Here is a 21,889-nt window from a genome sequence, read left to right on the forward strand (position 1 = left end):
AAAGGGATTCCTCGCGGACCACATTCATTTGGTCGATTTGGGTTGAACTTGAGTCGGAAAAAGACTGCACGGCCTCATAAGGAATTTCATATGGACTCAAAGGCATTGCATTACCGAATGAGTCTATCTCAGATTCAGATGGGAGTATCCAAGGATCATCATAAATAATAGTGTCTGAAGTAATCATATGAATGGTTTCGAATGAAGGGTCTGCGTTGATCGGAGGAAAAGGAAAAGTTCCCAGTAAACCGGAATCTTTAACTAATCCTACGCCAACATCCCTATAAGGGATAGTTGTTTTACCGACATGCTGGATACTCTCTGAAGAGGCTGGGTCGGATGAGAAATAAGCCAGCTGGTCTATTGTCACGATCTTGCCATTATGTGGAAACTTTATGACTCTGAAAACCGATGAAACGACTGCTGTCATAGCGTAAGACCAACTTCGACCCGAGAAGGTTGTAGTCTAGAGGGGCATCAACCACCTCCACATCTAGACTAACGGTTTTTCCTTCAACCCCTATAGGCAAATCCTGTAAAATGCCAAACGGATGGAACCCACAGCCATCAAAGGCCTTAAGAATAGTCGGGGATTGGTTCAGTGAAGGAGAACCAAGCGATCTCCAACACTGAATCGACATAATACACGTGGAAGCTCCCTCATCAATTACAGTCCGATGAATAGGCCTGTTTTTGACTGTCACTGGAATCTGGAAAGCCATCTGATGAGGGAGACGCGGTGTACTATTTTCTAGATCAAAGATTATCAGGTTCGGGTCCTGAACATCAACAGCTCCTATAGCCGACAAAAGTAATTTTCGCTGTGCTGGGCATGATTGCAGCACTTCTAAAGCCGACATTGCTGAGGGTGAAACAGCTAAATCCTCAACAATGTTGTAATTCTGGGCCGCTCTCGCATGTGGATTGAAAGCAGACCTTCGAAGTACACCCTTGGCGGGCGGTTTTATTACTAAGTCAGGGTTAGGTTTCTCGATCTGTAGTGGATCGGAACCGGGAGCTGAGGTTGATGGATTTGAACGAGAAGATTCTACTTCTTTCGATCCATCAACAGGACTTTTACTACCATAATCGTGAGACCGAGTCGCAATCCTTACATGAGACATCATCAATATGGGTTCTTCAGTGGCACTCGAGGAAGAACCTATCATCTTACTCTCCTGCTTTGGAAATGGATCTTTCAAAACAGCAGGAGTTGAGGAACCTTTGACAATTTTCACAACCTCGGCCCGATGGGGGCAATCTCTTGTAAAATGATCCTCTTCACAAATAAGACAAGGATATCGAGGTTTGCGTTTTTTGTCATTGGATTCCGACTTTTCTGTTTTCTCCTTTGGAGTCTTGTCTGCTTTACCCTTCTTCTTACCCTTTTTCTTCCGACCGTTTTTTGATTTAGCTGTAGATGACTCTACAACGTGAATATCGGCGGAAATTTCAGGAGAAGACTCTCCTGTCGGGGAATCTGGTAAGGTTATAATAGGCGAAGAATTCTTTGAATATTTCTTCTTACTTTTAGTATTTACCGAACCAATCATGCCATCAGCAGCATGAGATCCCGAAGGAGCAGCAGCGATTTGATTTGACTTTGGAAGATCTGGGATCTTTTCATGTAACGTACCTGACTGAGTGTAAACTAAGTCAAGGTACTGCGCTTGAGCAATTACTTGCTCCTCAGTAACTACTCCGGCCTTAGCTACATCTTCAGTAATCTTCGGTAATAATGATTTAACAAACCATTCAGCTAAGATTTGGTCCGGAATAAAAACTTTCACTAATCGCCATCGACGTCTCCATTCATGTATATGATCGGAAATATAAGTGGAGGTCGACTGTTTTAATGAAGTTAATAGCTCCATTCCGTTATCGTATCTGACCGGCAACTGAAAATGAGTTAGGAACGAGGTAGCTAACTGACTAAAATTGTAAAAAGAGGCTCGTGGTAACTCAATGTACCACTTGGCCGCGAGACCAATGAGCGTACACTGGAAAAGACGTAAGCGGATCGAATCATCTGAGATGGAATTTGAAGCACACCAGAGGTGGTAAGTCATCACATGATTGGACGGATCCTCTCCAGACTTACCTTCGAACTTGGGTATATCACTGGGCAACTTATTTGGCATTGGCGGCCAGAACGGAAGATATTGTATTGGATCGTTCGTTAGGCGCGTCAAGTCTGGTAAATCCAAAGTTGCAATAAACGGTAATTGCTGATTAGGATCCCTAAAACTTTGGGTCACAAGACCAGTCCCAGGAGGAGGATATCCAGGATAACTTGGAACAGGAATCGCATTCGGGATATTATATCCTCCTGGAAAACCAGGATTAACCGGACCGTACTGGGGTTGCTGAGGTTGTTGATAAGTGTACCCAGGATACGGTTGATACTGGTAAACCGGCTGTTGGACAGCAGGCCCGTATTGGTACTGTCCCTGGTACGGTTGATAAACGAATTGTGGTTGACTAGTGACAACCGTACTTAAACCAGGTTGTCCTACAGGCATCTGAACCGTAGTTTGAATCGTAGATCCAGACAATGGTAAAGATGTCTGAGGAGTAGTTGCAGAGACAGTAGAAACCAGAGCTGTCGATACTCCAGAAGCAAGTGTGGTGGAAGGAGCAGATGTTGCGGTAGTTGCAGCAACCGTTGTTTGAGATGGAGTACTAGGTGCAATTGGTGGCTGAGTAACTACCGAAGTTACAGAAGTTTGAACATTAGACTGGACTGGTTGCTGGGATGGACCAGCAACTAAGGGTTGTCCAGCTTGAGATGACAACTGTATACTTGGCTGCAATACCTGTTGAACTTGCGATGGATCCCACACTATGTTCATTCCGGGGTATTGACCCATGACAGGTTGAGGATACTGAGATCCATAACTGGATTGAGGATAGGATTGATAACTGAAAGGCACAGTTCCCGTACCTTGAACATATGACTGACCTTGAGGTGGTTGATAACCTTGACTCGAGTATTGACCTTGAGGTTGATAACCTTGAGGTAAATACTGATACTGGGGTTGACCTTGACCCTGAGGTTGATACCCTTGAGGTAAATATTGATACTGCGGTTGACCCTGGGGTACATATTGAGGCTGGGGTTGACCTTGAGGAATGTATTGTACTATGGGTACATACTGTCCTTGAGGTTGCCCCCCAGACACAAGTTGTGTACCTTGAGGTTGCCCCCCAGGCGGTAATTGGCCACCTTGAGGTTGAGAAACGGGAACGGAACCTGACATCATGTAAATGTCCCCTACACCCAACGGTTTATTACCATTGTTTCCAGCTAATAACCCATGATCAATGGGTTGAGGAGATGCCCCCGAAAAGGTACCAGAAAGTGATTGATACCCGGAGGGAACAGAAGGACCGCCATACAAGAAAGATTCAGGAGATTGAGTGAATACGGACGACTGACCAGACATATTTACAGGAGTATAAATACCTCCAGGTGGAAAAGGAGTTCGAGGTGGAGAAAAACTTATCCCTGAGTTGTCTAAATAATTGGTTAACGAAAGGTACCAAGTAGTACTTCTAGGAGGACTGTAAAAGATAGATTCACGCTCCCTTAGATCAATAGTAGGTTGATCTTCAAGGATAGACATGCCTAATTCTTCCTCTGGAACAAGCTCTTCAATAGCTATCAAACCAGCGGGAAGATTTTCGGTGATGACTCTTTTTACCCTAGGTGAATCTGGTGCACTAGAAGTTGGAGTAACAGGTTTAGATACTTCAGGTTCTTCGCCTATATCACTAGTAGATGAAAAACTACCAGCAAGCTCGGAAACTGCAACTGCTTCAGGATTATAACCTGTTTCTAGACCTTGGTAATCTGGATGGACTACCAACGACGATTCTCCTTCTTCAGGTGAACCTACTTTACTGCCACTAGGAGTTACAAGGACCTTTAAACCTTCGTAATGACTTGGGACATCTTGAGGAGGTTCACCCCGAAGTCTACGGGACTTCCTCAACAATTCGGCCACGGAAACAATCTCAGGAGACTTGCCCCGAAGTCGACGGGACTGTCTCGGTAATTCCGCCACAGTTAAAAACTTTTTAACTACTGCACACACAAACAAAGTAAAATCTCAAAGCAAACCACCTAAAGTCTCTAAAGAACCAAACAAATTTGAATCACACGCCTAAAGAATCTAGGGCGTCAAACCATGCACAAACAGTAGCCTTCCGGACCGAAAACACTAGTTGGTGATGAAGCCCAACATCGCCGAATTCAGTACAGAAGTGGAGGGTGGAACAGTTACCCCGGCAACCTGCTTAATGAATAGACCGGCACAAGTTCCTCCACTTTAACCGTCTCGAGTGAAGTGAACCCCCCGGAAAATCCAAGTGAGTCTAGCCGACGTCTGCTCCAGGTACAGTGGGATCTTCCCTCCACCGTCACCTCGGTAGAATCCTAAAGATAATGGTCACTAAGGTTACCAACAACAACAAATGCACCTGGGGGAACAGTCTACACTCTGACAGCACGCAAGGGCAGAGTATCAAGCTCAATCCCCTTGCCGGCTCCTTGACAATAATCCAAGGTTTACCGACAAGTGACCCCTAGCTCCTCGACAATGGTTAATACGAGGTTTACCGTTTGTAATACGTGCCAGTCTGGCGTCGTTCCCAACAAGGGAGGATTGATCCCCTCACTGGTTCGGACACGAGCTCGTGCTTCTCCTTTAAGAGGAGCTTTCCCAGAGTACAAATGAAACAATTGGATTTATCCTACCACAAGATGAGCTACTTGTTTGGTTTTGCTGTCTTGGAGAGTTAATTACTCTCCTACTCCAAGACACTAGCCTGATCTATATTGGTGTTTCAGAGCCCTAGTAAATAAAAGTTACTAAGTTGATTTTACTTTAAGCGTTAATTTTATGGCTTTTTAAAGACAAAAGGTAGTGGAGATGAAACTGGTGGTGTGTAGACTCGACCAAAATCCACTAAAAAGATGCACTTAGGATGATTTACACTAATTTTTCTTTTTCAATGAATTTCCTAGCTAAGAGAGTTGGAGAATGCAATTTTGAAATAAAAACAACTTTCTTGGCAATGGAAAACAAAGAAACAAACTCTTTTTCTTTTCAAAACATACGACACATGACCACTATTCACTTCACGAAAATTCCTTTTCTTTCAAAGACACAAATGCTACCAAAGCAAACTTTCCTTCAAAAGATATTTTTGTATTTTTTCCTAATTAATAAAGCATGTAAAACTTACTTTAACAAAAATCAAAGTTAAAAAGCTATGGCAATCAAATCAACTCAATTTCACTCAAAAGAAAATCTAAGAGAAATAAATATAAAAGTAAATCTAACGAGTCAAAAGCTTACTAAAGATGATTCCTGGATGTTTTACTCAGTCAAAATGTAACTAAGGACTAGTGCATGCAGAATAAAAAACTAGTCAAAACAAAAAATCAAAATCTTTTTGTTCTTTTCTCAAGAATAAAATTCAAAGTTCAAATAACAAACTTTTTGAGATTTGCAAAGAGAAGACACAAAGGTAGGTCTCTCACAAGGGTGATTTCTATGACAAGCCCGACTCCTAAGAGGACTGAACAAAACCAGGGAGATCCAAAGTTTGACAACCTCTAACGCCAAAGTCACTACAGGACCAGTTAAAAATCAAACCCTAAGGCAAAATCCCTATGAATTTTACTAAAACCCTCGACACTAACGGAACAAGCTCAGGTGAAGATTTATGGCAGAAAACTAATGGATCTGGGCAGAAAAACAAATTAAAAACAAAAAGTAAAAGGAAAAAAAGAAGGAAAATGAAATTTTCTTAGTTTTGATAGGGGTACGCAGGCGACCTGTTTGCACAGGTGCGGGTACGCTCTGTGCACAAAGCGACAGTGCGTACAGGTACGCACTGTGCTACACTCAGAGGCTGCGTACTTCGAGCAAAACAAAGAAAAACTAAAATCTAATTTAACCCTAAGCTAGCCCACCCAAACACACAGTCAGACAGCCAAAAATTAGAAAACAAATAACTTTTCTCAGATCAAAAGTTCATACAAAGGAAAAAACATTTACATTAATGGATTCCCCAGTGGAGTCGCCATTTTGTCATGCGGAAAGAGTCGTTAGTGCGGACACAACCGACCTCCCTAGAAGCAAAAGCTTTCTAGTGACAAACAAGACAAATAAAGCTACTTTTCTCTAAACATGCATTGCAATTACAAGTAATCAGGGGATATTTAACATACCTCTAGTCCAACGCTTTGTAGTAGTCCAGCCTCGCCGATCCGGATGAGCTCCTCCTTCTCTTCGAAACCTGCATTCACTAACAAGCCAAAAGATTAAATAGTACCTGATAAACTCATAAAACAATACATATCTATCATATGGACCAAGGAGTATATGAAACAAACCATGAATAACAATCTGTTGAGAAAAATAAGTTCATTTGCATTAAAAGGTAACAAAAGGAACCATTACAACCTGAGCCTTGGTGTTGTGCAAGTCCCTCCTAGGGTCCAGCAAGAGTTTTCCTTTACTTTGATCAGCTCACCCACTCTCAAATAAGGCTAGGAAAGGATGGGAATCTCTCCTCTCAAGCTTTACAAGGGAGTCCTAATTCCAGCAACATCTACCCTTAGGAATGTTCAGCTTTCAACCTCCCTCCCTTTGGCCTAATGCCTATATTTATAGTGCTCTAGAGGAAGTTATTCAGGTCCACCATCAATGGGATAAGCCCCTCTTTGGATGGGATAGCTCCCCTCTTGATGGGATAAGTTCCTCTTTGGTAGGGATACATGAACCATCTGGAGGCGCTCCATACACGTCAAACAAGCTTCTAGAAGGCTCTAGAAATGACCACAAGTAACTTTTTTGGAGTGAAACTTGCGCCTTTTGACCTTTACAGGAGTACGCACCCATTGCTTTACATACAGAGCATACAAGTACGCAGGTATTGTGAACTTGGAGTGCGTACACGCAGGTAAGTCTAAGAGAAACTGCGTACCCAGAGATATATAGATTTTTAATGACTTTCTCTCTTTCTTGAAGTTTGACATGGAGAGCAGAGGTATGAGGCTTGCCAAGGAGGATAGTATGACAGTTGATGGAGCCATACTAACTGCAAATAGTCATGGTGACAAATTTTAGTGTAACAGACACCTTGTTTCGTTTTTTAACGAGGTCGTCACAAGATCAAAACTATCCTCGGACACCTTGTTTCGTTATTTAACGAGGTCGTCACAAGATCAAAACTATCCTCGGGACACATTGTTTCATTTTTTAACGAGGTCGCCACAAGATCAAAACTATCCTCGGACACCTTGTTTCGTTTTTTAACGAGGTCGTCACAAGATCAAAACTATCCTCGGACACCTTGTTTCATTTTTTAACGAGGTCGTCACAAGATCAAAACTATCCTCGGACACCTTGTTTCGTTTTTTAACGAGGTCGTCACAAGATCAAAACTATCCTCGACACAAACTTCATCATAATGAACAGGAAGTTGTTGTTTCCAAGAGTGCCACACTCGGTGGAAGGGCAACATCTTGGAAGTCACGACCCAATGCCCCCAGGACACTATGCACGATGGCATCATCACTGGATACAGGCATGGGATAAGTAGCCACGTAGTTGACCTGCGGTGGGGCAGATACAACTGGTGGATAAAAACCAGGAGGAGATGACCACTGCGCAGGAGGCATCGGGGGACTAAAGAACGATAATTGATCGATAGTCACGATTCTTCCGTCGTGTGGAAAGAAAACCACACGGAAAAGTGAAGAGACAAGGGCCCCCATCATAAACATAGTCACGACCAAGGAGAAGACTGAAATCTGGAGCACCTTGGGTAACTAGTACGTCTATATAGACGGTTTTTCCGCCCAAAGTAACAGGAAACTTCGGGAGGATCCCTAACGGTTGACTGGTTCCTCCGTCATGGTTTCGCAGACCAGAGCCTTATCCATTGGGTTACGGAGTCGCCAAATTGTTGTGGAGGTAAATCCCCTCCGCGGACAGAGGCGATCCCTACTAGCCCAAATGGGTTCTAGCAACAATAAAACAACGCTAACACGCAGGTTCCTAATTGCAAATCAAAGACCGATGATGAGGGCCTACCTGGATTCCAACGCTAATATTTGTAGAAGAGTCGTCGCTCCCGTTCCTTTGCTCCAGCTGGTCACAATCCCCACGATCCTCGTGAACAGACACCTGCACATGCAAAGAACGACACAAATACAAGCATAAAATCCAATAGATGCAACTATATATCAGTCAGAAAGGATATAACTCAATCATCATTACAAAGACAATAAGAGTGGAACCATAATGATAGTCATCTATTATTGATAAACAACAAAGAAGAATACAACCATAGTTCTGACGTCAAATCCTCCTTTGGCTGGGTGATCAGCAGCACATGCCTTGCAAAGCTTGTTGGGAATGGGGAACAAGCCTCTCTCTCCTTGGTTACTTGGATAAGAATCTCCTCACTTAAGATTTAGCCTCATGGGAATGAAGAAGGCTTCTTGTAGCATGAGCTTAGAAATTATTAGACTTTGGGACTTAGAATTTGGAACTTGGAGACTAACTTGTCAAAGGCAAAAGGACAAGCTTTTATAGATAGAAGAGAAGGAGTTAGGGTCATCCACAAGATTCATGGGATTGGCTTTATCACTAAGAAGCTTCCATGAGAGGTGGAGAACTACTTCCCTTCTATGGCGATTCGAAGCCAAACTGACCCAACTCAATATAGATTCAGTTCATGAGTGGGTTAGGAAGAACCTTCGTAAGTTGGTTTGTTAAAAACTTTACCCAACTGGGCTGGCGCGAGTGCGACTCTGAGACAGAGCGCCAGCTGGCGCGCCCTATTTGGAGGATTTCCCCCATTGGCACGAGTGATACACAGTGGAATCGCGCCAATGGAAAAAGGGCTATTTTTATGGGTATTTTGCAGAAGGTGTCTTCAGGGCATATGAAGTACATACTCAAGGGGATACAATGCAAGTGTTTTCAGGATATGTCACTTCTCACAGGTCTCGGAATAAGTCCTCCAATGTGCGGGAGAAGGGGTAATAGGGACGGTGACAAATTACTGTGTAACAAAAAGGAATGTGTTTAGAACCATATTTATACCTGCCTCTTTCACCTTTATTGCCTTCATGAGGAGGTCAAGCAAATGAAGAAGTGGCTCCCTGTGGAACACCATCAATCTCTTCAACGCTGTTAGAGTTTTCACAACTCTCTAGTTCAAGTGTGTGCTTTTGAGCACCTGCATCCTACAAATGATGTTTCAAGCTATTGCATTCCTCCTGAATACAACCTTCACACTCTTGAAGACCTGCAATGCAACTCCTTCTTGGAGCTGTTTTAATGGTCTTCATGGCAGCTTTGGAACTTTCTCCATAAGCTTGTCCATAGCCAAGACCCAAATACTTAGGCCTTTCCTCAACCATTATTGGTTCAACAATACCTTGTGCATGATTTCCCAAACCCTTTCCTTCATAGCCCATCTTGGACATTAGCTTGGAACCTATGCCTCTAGTATGTTTTTCAAAAGAACCAATATAAGCATTCTTAGAGGAATTTGAAGACAAACTGGAATGGTTTACCTCTTCTTCAAGCTGATACTTGACCAAGGGTTCTTTGGCAACAAAGAGCTGTGACTCCAACTCATGCATCCTCTTCAGGTTCATATTTTCAATATGAAGTTGCCTCTCCATTTCTTGTAATTTGTCAAAAAGCAACTGCTTCTCTTCCTTCATGGAATTCCACTGCTCTCTAAGTATGCTATTCTTCCTTCCATCCTCATACATTTCTCTCACCTTGTCCATCATGATGAACAAGTCTTGCTTCAAGTCTCCATCATAGAGTCTTGTAATGAAGGAGGAATTTGAGGATTCACTTGTAGAAGTTGTCATTATACCAATGAACAAAAGACTTCAAACAAGATTAATAAAGTGCTTTATTAAGCAACCTTTTGCAACAAACCTCTTGTGCTTCAAGGATTGCTCTGAGGTCCTTTGGGATAGAAGAATTCCTGCAGCCCTTCTTCCTTCTTGCCCTTCCTGGTCTGAGCTGTCAATAGCTTTCCCTTCACCTCTGCAAACTTAAACAATAGTCAGTCTGCAAACAAGCATACAATCAGCCTCTTGTTGTTCAAACACCTTTCATACAAGCAGTCTTCGCTCTGACAATCAAACATTCTGATATAACCTTCTTCGAAGGTGTGGTTAACCAATCTCAGGCTCTGATACCACCTAATCTAAAAATGGGGCTCTTAGGCTTCTTGTCTAACTTAGAAGAACCTCTCCCACTTCCAAATCTTTAAATATTCCCCAAGCCTTATTGATTAACCAATGCGAAATTAAAAATATGCTTGAAATTGTAGGTGTATGGTTATGTTTTTTTTCTGTTGACTGTTTATGTGCTTTAAAATCTGTTGTGTATGCTAATATGTAAATACATACAATAATAACTAATGCAACAATAAACCAAACACACAGAACATCATTTTAATTAGGAGTTCACCCAAAATTCTTGGGCTACTTCTCCGTGAGCTCTAGTCAACTCAACTAGGCTCTCTGGGGTTATGACAGGTCCTTTTACAAGCTCTTGGCTCAACTCCACTGTTTTGATAATGCAACAAGATGATGGAGCTTAGTGGAAAGAAGTCGCCTTCACTAAGTGGGCCCGCAGGCTATTTTTGGCGCAAAGTCTATTTTTAGATTATGTCTATTTTTAGACATATGGATCATGGTCTATGAGTTGCAGGATGCTATTTGTGGATGATTGGTCATGTTGGTAAAAAAATAGATGGACTTATATTTTTATACATATGGGCGGCTTCTATTTTTAGACTGCTAGGCTAAAAATAGAACAATAGAATATTATTAGCTCATAATAATATTTGGACTATAAACATTATCTTATCCTCCTGGAGCACTTCAGTTTGAGCTACAGATGTGGCACATCCAGCTGTCAGAAGGAAATACGCTTTTCTTATGGGTCAGTTGAGCTATTGCATGATGGACTTCAGTTAGAATTCATGTGGTTGAGTTTGGTGGAGTTGATGGAGTTGTGTTCAGTTTGACTTGGTTGAACTAGTTGTATTTTAGTCTAACTAAAGAATACACTAGTGATGAGTTGTGTGAATTAATTATTAATTAATTCACTAATTATTAACTCATAAAGCAACTAAAGAATACATCAGTTAACTCAGTGCATGGACAGTTCAGTGGAGATAGGTGTTAGAGGTTGAGACTGCTATCCGTTGTGACTATAGTTGTGCATGAGATTTGCACATGCATGGATGGAGATTTCCAATGAGGCTTGCGTAGTATACCAAGGGAATTCGAATTCACATAGTGATTGATTCTCATGCAGGATTGCGCAGTGGAGGCAGGAAAACAGTGGAGGAGATTTGAGGCATCAGATCTGAGCTAGTTTGTGTGTAACAGGTGGAGATAATACTGAGTACTTGTGAGGAGTATTGTACTATGTATTGTTACATGTTCTCTATCATTATAATATACAGCTAGTGTTGGGTTTTCAGCTGTATGCTTTCCCCGGGTTACATACTGTGTTAATGTGCGCATGCGATTGATGTTTCATTGTTTTTAATTTCGCAAAATTGATGATCAACGTAGAGGAGGTTATGTATTATGCATGCATTCCGCAATAGTGTATAATCGGGATAATCTCTGTGAATAAGTGTTTAATTATTCAAAATTTCTACACATTGTTTTACACGGGAACAATGGGCTCAGAATACCATCTCTCCCTGGCTCTTGAAGCTCTTGGATTTCTATCTCTCAGCTCTGGCTCTGGCTCTTGGCTCTAGCTCTTGGCTCTGGCTTCTTTGGCTCTCAACAATGTACAACTATCTGGCTTTTCACTTGAACTCAAAGTGACTCCCTTGACTGCTGTGCGCTTTCGCTTTTGCTTTCTGCGTTACTTGTTTTGCTGCTGCCTTTTCGCGCTGCTCTCTTATGCCTTAGCTTCCTCCTTTGGTTTTGCATTTTGCTTATGCTCGATTTCAGCAACAACTACAACAACCCCTCTGTCTCTGACATTCATGGATTTTAAGCCAAATGGTGTTGTCCGTTCATTTCCTCTTCTCGAGCTCTTTGGCTCCCGGCCTCTGTCCGCTCGAATCCCCCTCTGAGTGTTAGCAATCATTGCCAAATTCCTTCAGGGATGGTGGCCACCTGTTCTGTAATGGAATGGACCATCGGTGCCCTTGAAATCCCAAAGATGGTCGTTCTCGGCTTACACAGGAAAACACACAGAAATCTTGTAAAAATCCGCCCAAACGCATCTATCAGACTTCAAAAACTATGAACTCCACCTTATATTCCATCGGGTCTGCCTTTTAAATCGTTTATCGCACCCCCACCATTGATCTGGGAGATTTAGATCCAACGGCGGTGGTTCATTTCGGGCGGCTCTTTCGTATGGGGGTTAATCGCCCGATAAGGGTGGTTTCCTCTCTCCAGGGCCTGGACACGTGGCAGCCAATGTATGGGCTCGGGCAGAGCCCGACCAAAACCATTTACCGCCCATGGCCCGCTTGAAATCCTGCCTGTTTCGTGATTTCCTTTGTATTTAAAAATACATTAAAACATTGAAAAATCTATCAAAATGGCTTTAGACGGACTTGAAATACTATACATTGGCACTTACAAACCCTTTCGGGTCCGGTTTCATTACATCAACGCTTCCCTTCACTTTTCGTTTATTAAATGAAATATGTGAAAATAGATAGAAAAATGTCATTTGACGGATCTCAAAATATATCAAATATCTCCTATAGCCTTGTTGGGTTCGACTATTGCGTCACACATATATAGGTAGCCCCACTCCGTTGTGTAGCTCCGATGCGATATTGCGATGTGACTTGTCGCAATCACATATTGCATAAGCCCGAGGTCTTTCCATATGGTATGGCCTATGCCAACGCCGATTGTGATCCGCCGATATTGGCGGTCACAGTATCGCTCAGCGCAGGGTCCATCCTTTGCCTTATGCTGTCGCCGATTGCGATTCGCCGATATCGGCGATCGGCATATCGCTCGGCCCAGTCCTTATGCAATATTGTCTGTCTACCTCCGACCCGATATGTCGAGGATTGGTGATCAGGGCTGCTTCCCCTATCCGCTTAAGTCTGCCTTGGACCTCCTCTGATGCGATTTTCCTCATAAAGTCTTTTAGGCCATTTTTAAAAGGATTTTGCCTCTTTTTCTAAGGAACAAAGGCATCTTCTTTCTGCAATAAATTTTGCATCCTAAGTCCATTTTTTCCCATTCGAGTTGAAGTAGATACAAAACGAGACGATCTCTGCAACGGGGCTAGTTCCAGGAACTTCTTTGGACTTTTATTTTCCTCAGTGAGGAACAATTAGACTTAGGAGCCTATCCAAAATCAATTTTGGATCATTTACACAGGAAACAACAGAGATCACTTCTTCTAACTTATACAATCAATCTATCAAATATCAAACTCCTTATTCATTCAGTTTTACATTCAGATCTAAGAAGACTTCATTGACAGACAGCAATAAAACAGCAACACTGATTTGATAGATCAGTCATTCTTGAACATCAAGCTTTTCTTTTGCATACGCTACTTGGAAGAGTTGAACCAGCGTGTATACGCACCTTCACCAAAGTGAACCAATGTACATATATGCAAATACTTACTTCATAGCTTCACTGCACCTCCGGACTTCGGACATACCCAGATCAGAACATTTATAGTGTAAATCATGCGTTAGCATTCACATCTAGACTATCCATGACCAAACCGTATAATAATAATTCATTTTAGGTCTCATGATCCTGATCCATCATTAGATCTCATCCCCATCAACCGCTAAGGTTCATCCTTAGTTCAGATCAAGAAAAGCACCATAAACTCATAACATGCATATTTTCTTTTGATCTCACTCTTCATAAAATATTCATTACTTGCACACATGGCCTAATGATCTTCTCCTCCTTATATAGTTTTAGGCCTTTCTCAATACCTTGGACCAAAACCACTTAGGACCAATACCTTGGACCAAATACCTTGAACCAATACCTTGAACCAATTCCTTGGACCAAATACCTCGGGCCATATACCTCGAACCAATATCTTGGATCAAACCTTGATTTTCCATCCCATATGCGCTTTTCCTCCAAAATTCGAATTCCTACAAAAGTATATATGATTTAAACCTCTTACCTACTCTCCTCGTGTCATATTTGCTACAGTGATGCGAACGGTCCTAGATTCATCGCCCGTTGCCGCAATACGTCCCCTCAGTTGTGCTGTAATCCCACTTGTGACTTCCGACCAGGATGATAAATCGGTGCCCTGTTCTCAAATTTCCTTTGGAGCAGTCTTGAGCGAGTTTCCATTTCCCTCATTTAGGCCCCCCCTTAATGCTCGAGTGATCTCTTCGTTCGTGAGATTCCATTATAAATCGATATATAAGTAGCCCCACGCTGCGAAACAAGATAAACACACAAACATAATCCAATTTACCGTCGAGCACGCGTAACCGCGGAGTTCTGCATTAACTCTGGCACGATCATACCCACTAGGATCGCTTCCACTGGCTTCGCCGAGCCACACAAAAAAGGGGGGAGGGTGCAACACTAGGACTTCCCGAGAGGTCACCCTTCCCAGTACTACTCTAGCCCAAGCGCGCTTAACTGCGGAGTTCTGATGGGATCCGGTGCATTAACGCTGGTATGATCACACCCACAAAGATCTCACCCCCTCCCCCTCTTCAAGGGAGACCGCCGAGCCATGCACAAGGCATGGGGCCCATCCATGGTCCTCGATCCGAAGCGGCTTGGCGTAGGAGGTCGCCCTATTCCCTGACTTGGCAGTGCCTCCTGCCCCGCGGGGAGCCAACGAACCAGGGGAAGAACGAAGGGGGAAGAGGAAAGGAAGAAAAAAATGAGAGAGAGAGAAGAAAAAGGCGTAAGTTCTGCAGCCACCGACGATGCTGCATGGAGCTCGCTCAGCCTTTTTGTGAATGACCCACGTGTTCCTCCAAAATTCAAATTCCTACAAAAGTATATATGATTTAAACCTCTTACCAAGATGATAAATTGTGCCCTGTTCTCGAATTTCCCTTGGAGCAGTCTTGAGTGAGTCGTCGTTTCCCTCAGTTAGGCCCCCCCTTAATGCTCGAGCAATCTCTTCGTTCGTGAGATTCCATTATAAATCCATATATAAGTAGCCCCACGTCGCGAAACAAGATAAACATAATCCAATTTACCATTGAGCACACGTAATCGCAGAGTTCCGCATTAACGCCGATGCGATCGCACCCGCCGGGATCGCTTCCATTGGCTCCGCCAAGCCACATAAAAAAGGGGGGAGGGTGCAACACTAGGATTTCCTGGGAGGTAACCCATCCTAGTACTACTCTACCCTAAGTGCGCTTAACTGTGGAGTTTTGATGGGATCCGGTGCATTAACGCTGGTATGATCACACTCGCAAAGATCTCGCCCCCTCCCCCTGTTCAATTGAGACCGCCGAGCCACGCGTAGGGCATGGGGCCCATCCATGGCCCTCGATCCGAAGAGGCTCAGCGCAGGAGCTCACCCTCTTCCTCGACTTGGCGGCGCCTCCTGCCCCGCGGGGAGCCAGTGAACCAGGGGAAGAACGAAGGGAGAAAATGAAAGGAAGAACAAAATGAGAGAGAGAGAAGAAAAAGGCGTAAGTTCAGCAGCCATCGACGATGCTACGTGGAGCTCGCGCATCCTTTCGGTGAACGACCCACGGGTTCCTCCAAAATTTGAATTCCTACAAAAGTATATATGATTTAAACCTCTTACCTACTGTCCTCGTGTCATCTTCACTACAGTGATGCGAACAGTCCTAGATTCATCGCTTGCTGCCGCAATACGTCGCCTCCGTTGCATTGTAATCCCGCTTGTGACTTCTGACCAGGATGATAAATTGGTGCCCTGTTCTCGAATTTCCCTTGGAGCAGTTGATGAGCCTCATAAATGGGTAATTATATGGGCTCATTTTACCTCCTAACCTAGTCAAATCAACCACTCTCTAAGCTTATTGTATGATTTTCTGATTATATTTATGCTTATGGAGTGAGTTGAGTTAGTTGTGATGCCATGTGGTCTAACATGTGTTTAATGCAGATTATTGATGAATTTCAAGGTCAAAGTAAAGGATCCAGTGGACAAATGACAACAATAACTCGAAGTGGACAAAGGAGAGGACTTATTGGAGGGAATCCCCCTCATTTATTACCTCTCACTTCGAATTCGCCTTCATTCAGCTCGGAGTACAAGAAGCCAAATCATGCACTAGAAGGTAGCCGAGCAAGTGGAGGATGACTGATGATTATCTCAAGTTTTGGGATCCAAGCCTCCCTAATTTTAGGGAAGTTGTTGGTATCTTCATTTGTATAAGTAGAGAGGCCTAGGGCCTCACTAGAGTTGGATTTTTGTTGGATTTTTGCTTATGTAAACTCTGCTCCAACTTCGAGCTTATTATTTTTGTGATAGTTTCATGTAATCTTGCTATTGTTTTGATAATAAAGATGGAATCCTTTTTGAGCTAGCACTGAGTTACCTCAGAGGGCTAAAGCTCTTAGGTTAGGGCCCAATCCAAGTAGCCATGCTCCTCTTTACTTGTATTTGTATGTTTTATTTCAGTTTGTAGATTCGGTTGTTGTTAGATGTATTTCTTTTAATGGTTAAGAATAGGTTGCTTATGATGATTTCGTAGTTTGCTTCCATTTGTGCTTTCTATAGCAGGTTAAGCAATGATAAAGAGAAGATTCAAAAGGATAGCAATAGTACCTTGGCCTCTCTTCCTCCCTTTGGGACCATGATTTGAGGCAAAGACCCTGTTACATAGTAATTTGTCACCATTTGTCACCGTCCCTGTCACCCCTCTCCCGCACTTTGGAGGACTCATTCCGGGACCTATGAGAAGTGACATAACTTGAAAGCACTTGCATTATATTCCTCTAAGTATGGACTTCATATGCCATGAAGACATCTCCTGCAGAATATCCTTAAAAAGTTCCCTTTTTCCATTAGCGCGGATCCACAGTGTACTACTCGCACCAATATGGGAAATCCTCCAAAGAGGACGCGCCAGTTGGCGCTCTGTCTCAGAGATATAATCGCGCCAACCGAGTTTGGGAAAGCTTTTTAACAAACGCACGCGCGAAGGTTCTTTCCTTTCGACTCATGAAGCTTTTTAAGGATAATGCCAATCCCATGGATGTCGTGATTAATCTTATCTCCCTTTCCTCTATCCATAATAGATTTTTGAGGATAAACCCAATCCCATAGATGGTGTGATTGATCTTATCTCCTTCTCCTCCATCTATAAAAGCTTGTTCCGTTGCCTTTGATAAGCTAGTTTGAGCATAGGGATAATTATACTTTCAGAAGTCTAAGAGATTGCTGTAAGAGTCTTCTTTGCATTCATAATCAAAGAGAGAGAGGCTTGTTCCCAATCCCGACAAGCTTTGCAAGACATATGTAGCTGATCACCCAGCCAACGGAGGATTTGACGTCAGAACTATGATTGTATTCTTCTTTGTTGTTTATCAATAATAGATGACTATCACTATGGTTCCACTCTTGTTGTTCATTGTAATGATGTTTGAGTTATATCTTTTCTGACCGGTATATAATTGCATCTATTGGATTTTATGCTTGTATTTGTGTCGTTCTTTACATGTGCAGGTGTCCATTCACGAAGATCGTGAGGATCGTGACCAGCCGGAGCAAAGGAATGGGAGTGTCGACTCTTCTACAACACTAACGTTGGAATCCAAGTAGGCTCTCATCATTTACCTTTAATTTGTAATTAGGAACCTGCGTGTTAGCATTGTTTGATTGTTGCTAGACCCATTCTAGGCTAGTGGGGATCGCCTCTGTCCGCAGAGGGGATTTACCTGGCCAACAATTTGGCGACTCTGCTGAGGACACTATTTGTTGTTTGATTTGTAAACTTTGGACGGAGCCTGAAGTAAGGCCAGATAGCCTTCGAAACGGTATTGCTCTGCATTAGCGAAGTAGATCAACGCCACTTCAGTCAATCTCCGGTTTGGTTTACGAACCAAACAACTTGGAGTTTGTCTTGCCCTTTGGTTTTCTCTTGTTTTTCTTGCTTAGATAAGCTTTCTGGGTTGAATTTTTAGTCGTCTCTTGCTGCCTGGTCTGTCTGGATACTGTTGATCGAGCCTTGGACTGCTTGTTTTTATTTTTAAGCTAGCAAACTTGATTAGCGCGATTTTTTGCCTGACAGTCGCGCCAGTGGGCGCATGTTGCACAAAAACAACTCGCGCCAATCCCTTAAAAGCGCGAGTTACAGCCTGACAGTCGCGCCAGGCCTATGAACTTTTCCAGTTTGCTTGTTTGGAAGCCTTCTGAGCTTGGATTTCTGTCTTGTCACATCTTTTTCAACTACTGGAGTGTGTCAGAGCTTTGTTTGACTGGTTTTGACCTTCATCCTTTGGGTGTTTGCCTCTTTCCATCGATTTCACATTCCAGCCCTAGGGCATCTAGTGGCTTTGTGCATCGAGCCTTCCTTAGGAGTTTTTTGGTTCTTTGATTGTCTAGTCGACTTCTTGGCTACTTTTTGCACTTGTCTAGTGGTTGTCAAAAAATTTTATTGTGTTCTTCGAGCAATTTACCTCTTTTTCATTTGGATTTCACTTGGCTTCGTTTGGGCTTAGATTGCATATATCATTGAGGTCTTTGTGATTTTTCTTGGTTTGTAAGATTGTCTTGGTGTTTCAGGGACTTGATTGTGTTTTCATTGAGTGAAAGTTGTTTCTTTTACTCTTTTTTATTATCTCTCAAAATTTGTTTAGTGCATTTTGCCATCGAAAAGAAAATGAACAATCTCTTTTGCGTTGCAATAGTTAATGAAAATTAGAGCTTTTCATTGTTATTAGTGATTAGTGACTTTAAAGAAAAGTTTCGTTTATTGCCATTAGCTGCATTAGAGTCATTGTTGATTGTTTTATGATCATTTTGTTTGATTAAAAGATCTCAACTCTCTCGTAGCCAGCATTCATCGAATGAAATGATATATTTTGGCATATATCTTGCATTTAGGAAATTGTGAGAGATTACATACGATAGGACCTGGAAACTGAAACCTAATCAGAGATCAACCGTAAAATGAACTGAATGAATCTAAAAACGCATTAGAACTAAACGCATACATCTAGAGGTCTAGGCTAGAGACGTGTTCCGATGTCGTTAAACCTAGTCACTGTTGTTTCACATTAAGGTTGGGTGATTCCTCCTTTTGTGACCCAATAGTGTTCTAGCATGGATTTGTGGTCCCACGTACTGTCGAGTATATGGGGATACCCCACTAGGTTACCATCCTTTATCCACAGGAAGCCGTGTCTGCCGCCTTACAAGCCGTAACACACTGAACACAGCATTTGGGAAGATTGATGCCGTATGGAAAGTCCTTGGTTTTCATATGATTGCCAAGGTGTATATGCAGTTTTACGGATTTGTTTGGTAAACCCTTTGCCTAGTTTCTCCAGAGTAGTCACTTTTGATCCTTTTAGGACTCCCTAAAAGAAAAGGCTCACCTGAGCATTTGTCACTTCGGGCTCACTAAACATTCGAAGGTGACTAGAGTCACATTTTCATCCTTTTCTCGACTCTTAAAACATGAAAAGGTCAAGTTCAGTTCCTTTGTCTTAAAATTTATTCGACCGTGATTCACATTTACCCGGTTAGATCTTGTTTGCGTTAGTTTGAGTAGGGTCCTTTCTCGTTAGCTTCCCTAGGATTTTGTGAAGTTTTCATCCTGGCGGAATTACCAATTTCATCCCCTATTCCAAGTGACCAAGGGTCTCCATCCTTTGCTGCTCCCGAGATACCAGTTGCGAGTGATACTCTTCCTGTTATTCCGAGTATCCAACCGATTAACTCTCGTGCTCCAGGCGACGAGACTTACGAATTTCATTGGAACCCCATTTGGGAACCTTCTGAAGATGGTATCCCTTTTTGGGAATACACTTCCCCTCGTGTTTTGGCCCCACTATTTTCTTTCGATATGGAGGAAGTATCCCCTATTCTGACTGAAGAATCCATTGCGACGAATGGTGAAATTCCCACCGCAATGGAATCTATACCTATTAGTAGCACCCCTACTACTGGGAGACTACCTACAAGCTATAAAGAATTAAAGGATGTTATGTTTTCTAGGACTCCCTCCACGAGTTCTATTTGGTCACAACTCTTTACTCCCACCACGGAGCCTTTTACTCCACAAGGTCGCAGTACGTCTGTTACCTCAATCCCAACCATTCCGATGGTATGTGTAGCTTCTTCGGCCCCTGTTTTCAGTGGCCCATCGGCCTGTATATTCGGAGTCGTTGATTCTACGTCAAATGTCCCACTTTCTTCTGGTTCTATTCCAGCAGAGGGGCCATACGACCAGTATTTACGACATCTTGGTAGGCCTTTGTCATCTCAACCGACTGTTGAGATTTCAGTCCCGTTGTCAATTGATTGGGGCGCCACCTATTATCATGGTGGCCAGGTATCGCCTGTGCAACCCTAAGGGCCACCTGATCAAGACCAACAATCTTACACAGGGCAACCTGGGAGCCAATAAGGACAACCCTTCCAGGGACAACCTTTGGCCTCTGGTGGTCCGTCTTTCACCTCTTATGCTCAACCTTCTGTTAACCCAGGTCAATCTTCTGTTCAACAAGCCCAGCCTGGTATCCAGCAAGGTTACCCTATTGGACAAATTGGTCAATCGTATGTTCACCCAAACCAACCTAATGTCTAGTATGGTTCAACATCTGGACAAGCTGGTCAACCTTATGGTCAACCGACCATCCAGTATAGCCAAGCACCTGGGCAAGTTTGCCAGCCTCAAATCCAATCAGGCCAACCAACTTCCCAGCCCACTCGGCCATCCGGCCCGTCAGGACAACCCTCAGTTGTGCAATGACAACTCCACCCCCAGCAAGTTCAACCTTCTGGGCAGGTGGGCCAACCTCAATATCAACTAGGTCAACCTTCCGGCCAGATGGCCCAGCCTACAGGACATCCTTCCGGCCATATGGCCCAACCTATAGGACATCCTTCCGGCGCTGCTCAACCGGGCACTCAAATGGTTGTTGTCTCACAAGATCAACCCGGTTTTAGGCCCCAGGCTAGACCCCAGGCCCCATCCGGTCTTCAAATACAAGTTGGAATTCAATCCCAACCAGTCTATCAAACTCAGCCTGTTTCTCAAACTCAGTTTGGAGTCCAGCCGCCTTATGGTTACCAGCAACCCCAAGGGCAACCTTCGTTTGCCCCATATCAAAATTATCAACAACTGCAGGCAAATCCTTATCAGAATTACCCACAACCATATGGTGCTCCTGCAGGACAGTTTGGTAATCAATGGAATGCTGGGGGGCAGAACCAAAATCCCTACGGACAAAACCCTATGGGGCCCAGTCCGTCCGGACAAAGCCCATGGGGGCAACCACCAGTTGGTTGGAACCCTGGTGCTCCATCCTACCCGCAGCCCCAAATATCCTTCAACCCTCAGTTACCCTTCTTAGCAACCTTAGAATTACCGGATGTGTCCAAACTAACCAATGATCCCATTCTCCATAATCCGTATTTGCCTTCGGTTCTGACGAAAATTCCCGGTGATTGTCCCAAATTTGATGGTAAAGCTAATGAAGATCCTCAAGCTCACGTCATGACCTATCACTTGTGGTGTTCATCGAATTTGTGGCTTGATGATTCGATTCGGCTTCGCCTTTTTTAAAGGACTCTCACTAGCTCTGCAGCTAAGTGGTATATTGAGCTCACTCGCAGATCCTTTCAGGATTTTAACTCGTTGGCTATGGAATTTCTAACTCATTTTC

The 21,889-nt window shown here is 43.2% G+C and overlaps 1 non-coding gene and 1 pseudogene across 1 annotated transcript; both read right to left on the reverse strand.

Moving 5' to 3' along the window:
* Positions 1–14,624: 14,624 nt before the first annotated feature.
* Positions 14,625–14,743, reverse strand: LOC149216818 (5S ribosomal RNA). Its single transcript, XR_016251633.1, has one exon. It is a non-coding gene; the product is annotated as a 5S ribosomal RNA (ribosomal RNA).
* Positions 14,744–15,369: 626 nt separating this feature from the next.
* Positions 15,370–15,488, reverse strand: LOC149216819 (5S ribosomal RNA; annotated as a pseudogene).
* Positions 15,489–21,889: the final 6,401 nt, after the last annotated feature.

The sequence above is a fragment of the Pinus tabuliformis genome, chromosome 1_1 (assembly GCF_031772625.1).
Source record: "Pinus tabuliformis cultivar Carrire ecotype Pingquan chromosome 1_1, CPIR1, whole genome shotgun sequence".
Lineage (NCBI taxonomy): Eukaryota > Viridiplantae > Streptophyta > Pinopsida > Pinales > Pinaceae > Pinus > Pinus tabuliformis.